Source organism: Nicotiana tabacum, chromosome 6 (genome assembly GCF_000715075.1).
Source record: "Nicotiana tabacum cultivar K326 chromosome 6, ASM71507v2, whole genome shotgun sequence".
Lineage (NCBI taxonomy): Eukaryota > Viridiplantae > Streptophyta > Magnoliopsida > Solanales > Solanaceae > Nicotiana > Nicotiana tabacum.
The window spans coordinates 36,437,150-36,446,745 of NC_134085.1; positions in this window are offsets into that span (position 1 = coordinate 36,437,150).

A 9,596-nucleotide genomic window follows, 5' to 3' on the forward strand; every position below is an offset into this window, starting at 1 on the left:
ATTTGGCGAATGGTCACTTGATACCATTGGCAGAAGTTGAGAATCACGGGGTCGATCAGGGGTGAAGATGGCATCACCGGCCCTAGGGTGAACGGGTATGTATACACACTAAGAAAACCGGCTTTGTATATTGTAATATCCTCCTCTCAAGAAAGGATCTCCACAACCACCACATCCCCCCAGCGGAAATTGGCTCTCACTCTTCCAATGTCTGTTATCAAGCTAATATACTGAGTTACGGGCTCACTGCACCCCGGCTTCGAAGAAGGACTCTCGACCTTGAAATTGGAAGCCATCGCGAAAAATCCTGGAACGCATTTCTCAATACGGGGAGGCATTGCTGCTTCACCTTGAGATAAAAGAGAAGAAGATGAGGCCACATTCCCCTAAGAAACAGAGGCGGGAGTTTTCACCATTACTAGAAAATTCCAGAAGAAAAAAGGGAGTCACATTTCTATGAAAGAACAAAAGGCAGAAGGAAAATTTTTTGGGGTTTGGAGATGTAGTGAGTTAGAAAGAATGAGAAGGGGAGTAATTATAGAAGCCCTGCGTGCGCGTTGAAGAAGGACAATGGGTAGCTAACTGCCATAATTAATGCGGAGGCCTTCAGGGGCTGCGTGTGCATCGTCTTCTGGCACCTTATGACTATCGTCGCTACAAGAATATCATAGGGGGAAAAGGTTCAAGGTCGTTTCTTATCATTTTCACTCTAAGAAACGCGAAGACTATCTATGCACGGTAAAATCGGAGGGTCCAATTTCCTCATCATTATGATGCCCCGCGAATAGACTTCCCAATGCTCGAGATTGGGGTCGAGGTTCACCTTCGAGGGCTGTCTATGCTCGACCTCAGGGCAATGCAGACCAATGGCTATATTAGAAAAGAGGGAAGTTCCTAAAGGGTACAGCTAGAGCCGACAAAGTCTGTCAGGCTAGTCTGAACCCGCATCATGACGTCGACCAGTTGTCCTATCTCCATATTTTTATAATAAATGCATTTGTACTATGATAGCATCTCCCATTTTACTATATAATGGTGGTCCTTATCACATTGTAAGGATTTATTGCTTCCATTTATCATCTTCATTTATCATTTTCATATTTTTTCATCATGTATTGCTTATCATTGGCCATAAAGAGCCTCCATTAATTTTATTATAACTGTTAGACACACTTCGACCCCCCTCTACAACTCCCAACTGGGCTCCAGAATCGACCTCGAGGTCCCGAATCGACAAGCTCGAGGTACCGATAATTGGCCTATCGGTTTGGTTATTACTTCGTTCCTTACTCTTATTTCATTTCTAAGTCTCACATACATAGCATCAACTGCTTAACAACTAGCATAAAAATAGATCATATATTTTTAGAGTCCCATAATCAAATTTAATTATTATTACCATTTTCACGGTAAATAGTGTGATTTCTCGGTCTTTTTTTTTATCGTATTAGAGAGCGTCAATATGATGACCCTCATTTGCTCGTCCTCAAGGACAAAGGTCTGCATGGTGATGCCAGAGATGTGATCATTAGTGATGACAAGGTATTGAGGATTTAGGGTCGGGTATATGTACCCAATGTTGATGGGCTTTGGGAGTTGATTCTAGAGGAGGCCCATAGTTAGCAGTACCCGGGTGATGCGAAGATGTACCAGGATTTGAGATAACACTATTGGTGGAGGAGGATGAAAAAAGATATAGTTGGGTTTGTAGCTTGGTGCCTCAATTGTCAGCAGGTAAAGTATGAGCACTAGAGACCGGGTGGGTTGCTTCAGCATATAGAGATTCCGAAGTGGAAGTGGGAGAGGATCACCATGGACTTTGTAGTTGGACTCCCACAGACTTTGAAGAAGTTCGATGTCATTTGGGTGATTGTGGATCGGGTGACCAAGTCCGCGCACTTTATTCCTGTGTGTACTACCTATTCTTTGGAGCGGTTGGCGGAGATTTATATCCGGGAGATTGTTCCTTTGCATGGTATTCCGGTTTTCATCATTTCAGACAGAGGTACTTAGTTCACATCACGGTTCTGGAGGGCCGTACATCATGAGTTGGGTACTTGGATGGAGTTGAGCACATCATTTCACCCCTAGATAGACGGACAGTCTGAGCACATTATTCAGATTATTGAGGATATTCTTCGTGTATGTATGATGGAGTTTGGAGGTTCTTAGGATTAGTTCTTGTCACTGGCGGAGTTATCCTACAACAACAGTTATCAGTCCAGCATTCAGATGGAACCATATGAGGCTTTGTATGGTAGGCAGTGTAGATCCCCGATGGGTTGGTTTGAGTCGGGTGAGGCTAGATTATTGGGCATAAACTTGGTTCAGGATGCCTTAGAGAAGGTTAAGGTGATTCAGGATAGACTTCGTACAGCCCAGTCCAGACAGAAGAGTTATATGGACCGGAAGGTTTGTGATGTTTCCTATATGGTTGGAGAGCGTGTCTTGCTTTGGGTTTTGCCTATGAAGGGTGTTATGAGATTCGGAAAGAAGGAGAAATTGAGTCCGAGGTTTATTTGTCATTTTGATGTATTGCGACATGTTGGGGAGGTTGCTTATGAGCTTGCCTTACCTCCCAGCTTGGCAGGAGTTCATCCGGTATTTCATGTTTCGATGCTCCGAAAGTATCACGGTGATCCGTCGCACATGTTGGATTTTAGTTCAGTCCAGTTGGACAAGGATATATCTTATGTTGAGGAGCCAATGGAGATATTGAACAGGCAGGTTCGAAAGTTGAGGTCAAAGAGCATTGCATTAGTGAAGGTTTAGTGGCGGGATCAACCGGTTGAGGAGGCGACCTGGGAGACCAAGCAGGATATGCGCAGTTGTTACCCTCATCTTTTTACCACTTCAGGTATGTCTCTCGTTCGAGGACAAATGAATGTCTTAAGACGGGGAGGATGTAACGACCCGATCGGTCATTTTAAGAATTAATGCCCCGATCCCCTATTAACTGCTTTCCTCATGTTTGTTTCTGCTATTGTGAGTTGCCGGGAGGATTCGTTTTGAGTTTCGGAGTGTTTTGGGACACTTAGTCCCCAAATGAGAGTTTAAGCTTTGGAATTTGGACCGTAGTCGGAGCAGTGTGGAGACAGCCTCGGAATTGAATTTCATCGATTCCATTAGCTCTGTTGGGTGATTTCGGGCTAAGTGCATGTCAGGATTATGTTTTGGAGGTCCATAGCTTATTTAGGTTTGAAATGCCGAAAGTTGAATTTTTGAAATTTTCGGATCGATAGTGAGATTTTGATATCAGGGTCAGAATCCGATTCCAAAAGTTAGAAAAGCTCTGTACTGTTGAATGTGACTTGTTTGCAAAATTTGGGGTCAATCGGACATGGTTTGGTTTGTTTCGACATCGGTTGTAGAATTCTTGAGATTTAAAGTTCATTAGGCTGGGATTAGAGGTTGAATTGTGGTTTTAGCATTATTTGATATGATCCGAGGGTTGGAATAAGTTCGTATGATGTTTTAGGATTGGTCGGCATGTTTGGTTGAGGTCCCGAGGGCCTCGGGTGAGTTTTGAATGCTTAACAGATTGGAATCTAGACTTAGGCAAAATCAGAGGTTGTTGAACCTGCTATAACCGCACCTGTGTATGTGGGACCGTAGGTGCGGCGCCGCAGAAGCGGCTTGAGGATCGCAGAAGCGGAAGAAGCCCATGGCTCCAAGAACCGCAGGTGCGCCTGGGTGATTGTAAATGCGGAACCGCAGATGCGGCCAAGTGACCGCAGATGCGGACCCAACTGGTTAAGTGAGTTTCGCACTTGAGATGCCTTTTCCGCAGGTGCGGTAGGACCCTTGCAGATGCTGAAATCGCTGGGCAGAAAAAGAAAAAATCGAGGGTTTGAGTTCATAACTTGAAAAATCGAATTGGATCTCGGTAGAGGGCGATTTCTGGAGAGATTTTGAAAGAGAAAGATTGGGTAATGAATCCTAACTCTAAATTGGTTCTAATACATTAATCTATTGTTAGTTTTATCATTTAATTTCGGGATTTGGATGAAAAATTGGGGAAAGGTAAAGAAAAGTTCTTAGGCTTAATTTTGGGATATTGATCGAGGTTTTGGTATCAGATTTGAGTGAATTTGATATGTTAGACTCGTGAGTGAATGAGTGTTCATAATTTGTGATTTTTACCCGATTCCGAGACGTGGGCCCGAGGAGGATTTTTGGTCATTTTTCTATTTTCTTACTTTAGCTTCGATTCCTTTAGCTAAATTCGTTGTTTGTAGTTATATTTACATTATGAAGTTTATTTAATTAGATTTGGGCCACTCAAAGTTGGATACTCGCGGCAAGAGCGTGGTTTCGGATTGATTTTGAGCTACTTCGAGGTAAGCGGCTTGCCTAACCTTGCGTGGGGGAACTCCCCTTAGGATTTTGGTACTGTTGTTATATGAGTGCCGTGTACGTGAGGTGACGAGTGCGTACACGTACCAATTATTGAAAAACCACGTTTTTATTAAGTAAATATTCATGTCTTCTTGTAATTGAGTAATACTTGTACTTGAAGCCTCTTGTTTAGTTTAGGAAAATCATGCTTATATGATATAATTGTCTTACCTGCTTTAACTGCTTACTTGTATTCTGTGCAGCATGTTTAGAGTAGAATTCCTATTTATTCTCGAATAGAACTGTAAATTCTTTCTTGATACAGTTGTGTGTTTATTTTGGGACTACGGATCGGTATTCCGTGATATCCCCTGCACATTTACGTTTAGGACTAAGGAACGACACCCGGGAGATTCCCCTGTACTGGATATTTACTTTGGGACTACGGATTGGTGTTCTGGGAGTTTTCCCTGCATATTTATGATTCGGACTACGGGACAATATCCTGGGAGATCCTCTGTACATTTACGTTTGGGACGACGGGATGATATCCTGGGAGATCCCATATTGCTATCTCTGTGTACTGAGTATATTCTGTCTGTGATTTTCCTCTTTATCGACTGTTAGGGGTTTTAATTATACTGTCGCACTTCATACTATTTTACCTTGTTATATATATAACCAATAGGGCCCTGACCTTCACTGAGAGGAACGACCATGAATACAATGGAGTCCCAGCAGACTCCACCCCACCCACACTCCCACAGTAATCAAATGCAGTTCATCATTTTGGAATTATCGAGGAGCCCAGTCCCCAAATTTTAAGAGAAATTTTAGGTCACTACTCAACTATCATCGACTGGAGACCCATGTTCAGAGTCATGGTCACTTGAAGGAAGATTTTGGGTTCACTCACTTAGCAGAAGCACCCGCTCAAGGACAATCTGGAGGAATAGCGTTGCTATGGCAAGGAGACTTTCTCAACCTTGAACAAATTGAAGTAAACACAGAAGCCATTCATTCCATTGTCCAGGTACTACCTAACCCTAAACGATGGTTATTTTCTGTTATTTACGCCAAAAATAATAGACATGCACGACACTGTTTATGGGAATAGTTAAAAAAACTTGCATGATAATACTATTATGCCTTGGTTAATTGGGGGGGATTTTAATGAAGTTACAAGAGCTAATGAAAAGTATGGTGGAAATCCCATTAATAACTCTAGATGTGATAATTTCATTAGATGTCTTGACTATTGTAATTTAATGGACTTAGATTTTAGAGGAAGTCGATATACTTGGACTAATAAACGTAATTTAGCTAATAGAATTCTTAAACGACTTGATAGATTTGTAGGTAATTATGATTGGCTCACATTATTTTCTGAGGCTAATGTTCAACACCTCCCTAGAACTCATTCGGATCAGTGCCCAATACTACTTAATTTAAAGCCTAAATTTAGACGTAAAAATATATTCCGATTTGAAACAATTTGGACATCCCACCTTTCATTCATTAACCTTATTACTAATAATTGGACTCCTATCAAAATCTTCTAACATTTGGGAACCTTTTTAAAAAACAAAAAATAATCCTAGCAAGACTAAGTGGTATACAATCTTCTCCCAAGTACACTACCAGCCATTTCCTTCAATTACTTGAATAGGACTTATTAACTGAGTTTAATCACTTACTCAGACTATAAGAGAATTTTTGGCGACTAAAATCAAGGATAAATTGGCTACAACAGGGAGATGCCAATACGAATTTTTTCCACCTAAATACCCTCCAATGGAGGAGACGAAATAGAATCACAGCCCTCAAGGACTTAGGGGGAAATTGGGTCACGGAGCAACCACAAGTTGACTCCCTAATAATGAATTACTATGATTCACTCTTTACCACTACGCATACACAATCCACTATTAAAATAATCAGCCACGATACTCACACTCTTACGAATACTGACCATTTATATCTGTCCAGACCTTTATCTATAAAGGAAATATACCAAACAATTCACTCTTTCCAACCTCTCAAAGCGCCAGGGCCAGATGGACTTCACCCTTATTTTTATCAAAAATATTGGCCTCAACTCTCTACATCTGTTGTCTCCTTTTGTAATGAAGTATTTCATTTTGGGAAATTACCAATCCAGGCAAATGCCACTTACCCATGTCTAATACCAAAAATCAGGCACCCTTCCATAATTATCCAATATCGCCCAATTGGGCTATGCAACACTATCTACAAAATTATAACCAAGTTAATTGTACAACACATCAAGCCTTTAATAAATAAATTAATTAGTCCTGAACAATCCGCTTTCCTAAAAGGAAGACGAGTTGCTGATAACGTTATCATCGTTCAAGAAATCCTTCACAACTTTAGGAAAAAGAAAGGTAAAATTGCAAATTTGTAAATAAAATTAGACCTAGAAAAAGCTTTCAATAAAATGGAATGGGGGTTCATCAAAGAAACCTTACATTTCTTTAATTTTCCCACTAAAATTATTTCTATCATTATGTCTTGTATAACAACTACTTTCATCTCAATCCTTATAAACGAACACCCCTTTCCATTTTTTCAACCAACTAGGGGTATTAGACAAGGTGATCCGTTATCCCCTTACATCTTCATATTATGTCTAGAACGTCTCTCAAGGCAAATACACCAATTGGTGGATTATCAAAAATGGAAAGCAATCAAACTCTCCCATACCGGGCCCCTAATATCTCATCTGTTTTTTGCGAACGATATCACCTTAACGTCAAACATAACTACTTCAACTGTGCACTCCATAATAGATACACTAACAACCTTCACTCAGAAGTCTGGCCAAAGTATAAATTTTCAAAAATCCAAAATCTTTTAATCAAAAAATACTTCCCCATCAGACAAACACTTTGTCTTATCATCTTTTAACACGGGGGAAGGTACCAACTTTGCTAAATACTTGGGATTACCCTTATTTGTAAAGCGACCCAGCTCAAATGACTGCCAATACATACTGGATAACTTCAAAACAAGATTATCAGGGTGGAAATCACAATTTCTTTCCATGGTAGGTCGGACTACATTAATTAATTCTACTTTAAACACCTTACCAAACCATGTAATGCAATACATAAAAATTCCTTCAGAAGTCATCCACAGAATGAATCGTTACCAAAGAAACTTTCTCTAGGGCACTACTGAGCATAAAAAACGAATACACTTAGTAAAATGGGAAGTAGTTCAAAAACCCAAAAAGAACAGGGGACTAGGCATTCAAAATTTAGCTATTAAGAATAATGCATTATTAAAAAATCTTGCTTGGTGGCTATTTAAAAATACTAATTCCCTTTGGGCATCCATACTATTAAACATTTATATGCATCGAAAAGCAGGAGCTCATGGTTCCTCCACCTGGAGAAATATTTTACTGGGATGGAACCTATGCCAAACCGGCCTAGTGTGGAATATTGCATGGGGCACACATATAAATATGTGGCACGAACCATGGATAGGGCGAAATATAACTCTTCGAAAATTAGTCCATGGACCTCTACAACTCCGTGAAGCTCCATGCACCCTTAGCAACTATATTTCCCATAACGCAATCGACACATCCTCCTTATCTTTCTCTCTAGCAGACAACATTACTTCCCAAATAAAAAAAATATTTATACCAACATTAACAACCCCACAGGCAATTGATACAATCATCTGGGGACAAACTCCAAATGGTCAGTTTACTGTCAAATCTCTATACACAGCTCTCCAAGAACCAGCTCCGCTATACCATCATCATTGGCTTTGGAAACTGATTTTACCACAAAAAATAATCCACTTTCTTTGGTTAGTTTCACATCAACGCTTAACAACTGCCTCGTACCTATATCATATAAAGGTTACCTTATCCAATACTTGTACTCTATGCTTCCAAAGTATTGAAATAATTAACCATCTATTATTCAACTACCTACACACAAATGTCATATGGGCTCAACTTGGGTTGGCACCCTGCATCCAACATTGTAACACGCACTTCTTAACACCAATTCAAGCCATCCACTACCTAATCCAATATGCAAAAGAATTACCTTATAACTTACCCTCAGCCACTCTTATTCCACACAGTGTGGCACATCTCGAAGTTAAGGAACCACTATGTATTTAATCGCCAAAACACTAAACCACCACCCTCAACCCCACAAATAATCTCCCAAACATCGGAATTCTATTACCTTACTAATCACAACACAAAAACTCAAAAAAATAAGCACACATGTACTCCAATGCATATTAAATGGCACCCCCCCAGCAGTGGGCACAATTAAGCTTAACACAAATGGAGCGGCTAAAGCAACACTTCTATCAATGGTCTTGGAGGAATTTTCCGAAATTCAGAGGGTCATTGTTTAATGGGGTTCATGGGTTCATCTTCAACAGGCAATTCCACATTCATGGAATTAAAAGCCTTACTACAAGGTTTACAACTTGTAAGACAACATCAACTCACTGGAAGTAAATGTGGATTCTACTAAGGTAATAACAATGCTCAATAATGATAATCGTCACTACTCATCCTCTCTAATGGAATGCAGGTACTTACTCCAGCAGCTGGGTAATTCGCCCATCACCCATATATACATGGAGCAAAACTATGCAACACATTATCTAGCTCAACAAGGCTCAATTACCCAGGCTCAGGACTGCACAACTATCTTCACTCAGCCACCAGACTTTTTGTTATCTCAACTATTAGCTAATCAAGAAGGGACTGGGTTAGGGCTTGAGTCAAACCCTACAATACAACGGACTTGTTCTACAACCCACCCACTTTGCCAAATGACCAACCACTGGGTCAATATTTTGAAAACTCCTTTTGTAATAGTGTGCAAGTACCTCCTTGTAATGTCACTACTTAATTAATATAAGTTCTTTTGGTGACCAAAAAAAAGACTACATTCCAAGGACGGCAGATTTTCTTTATTTATAAATGGGACAAAGGGCCGTTAGTTTAAGTTCGAATCTTCTATCATAGGTAATATTAATTCATTGGTAGTAGTATTTTATTGGTACTATAAAATAAAATAAACATATAATAGGTAATGTATTTCTTGTTAATGACAGGACAAGGGAGGAAACGTGGTAAAAGTATGATAAGTTAGTGGATTTTTTAAAGTGATTGATATAAGGTAAAAATTTAATTGATTTTAAAGTTTTAAATATTCGGATTTTTTATTTAGTTTAAATGAGGAAGGATTTAA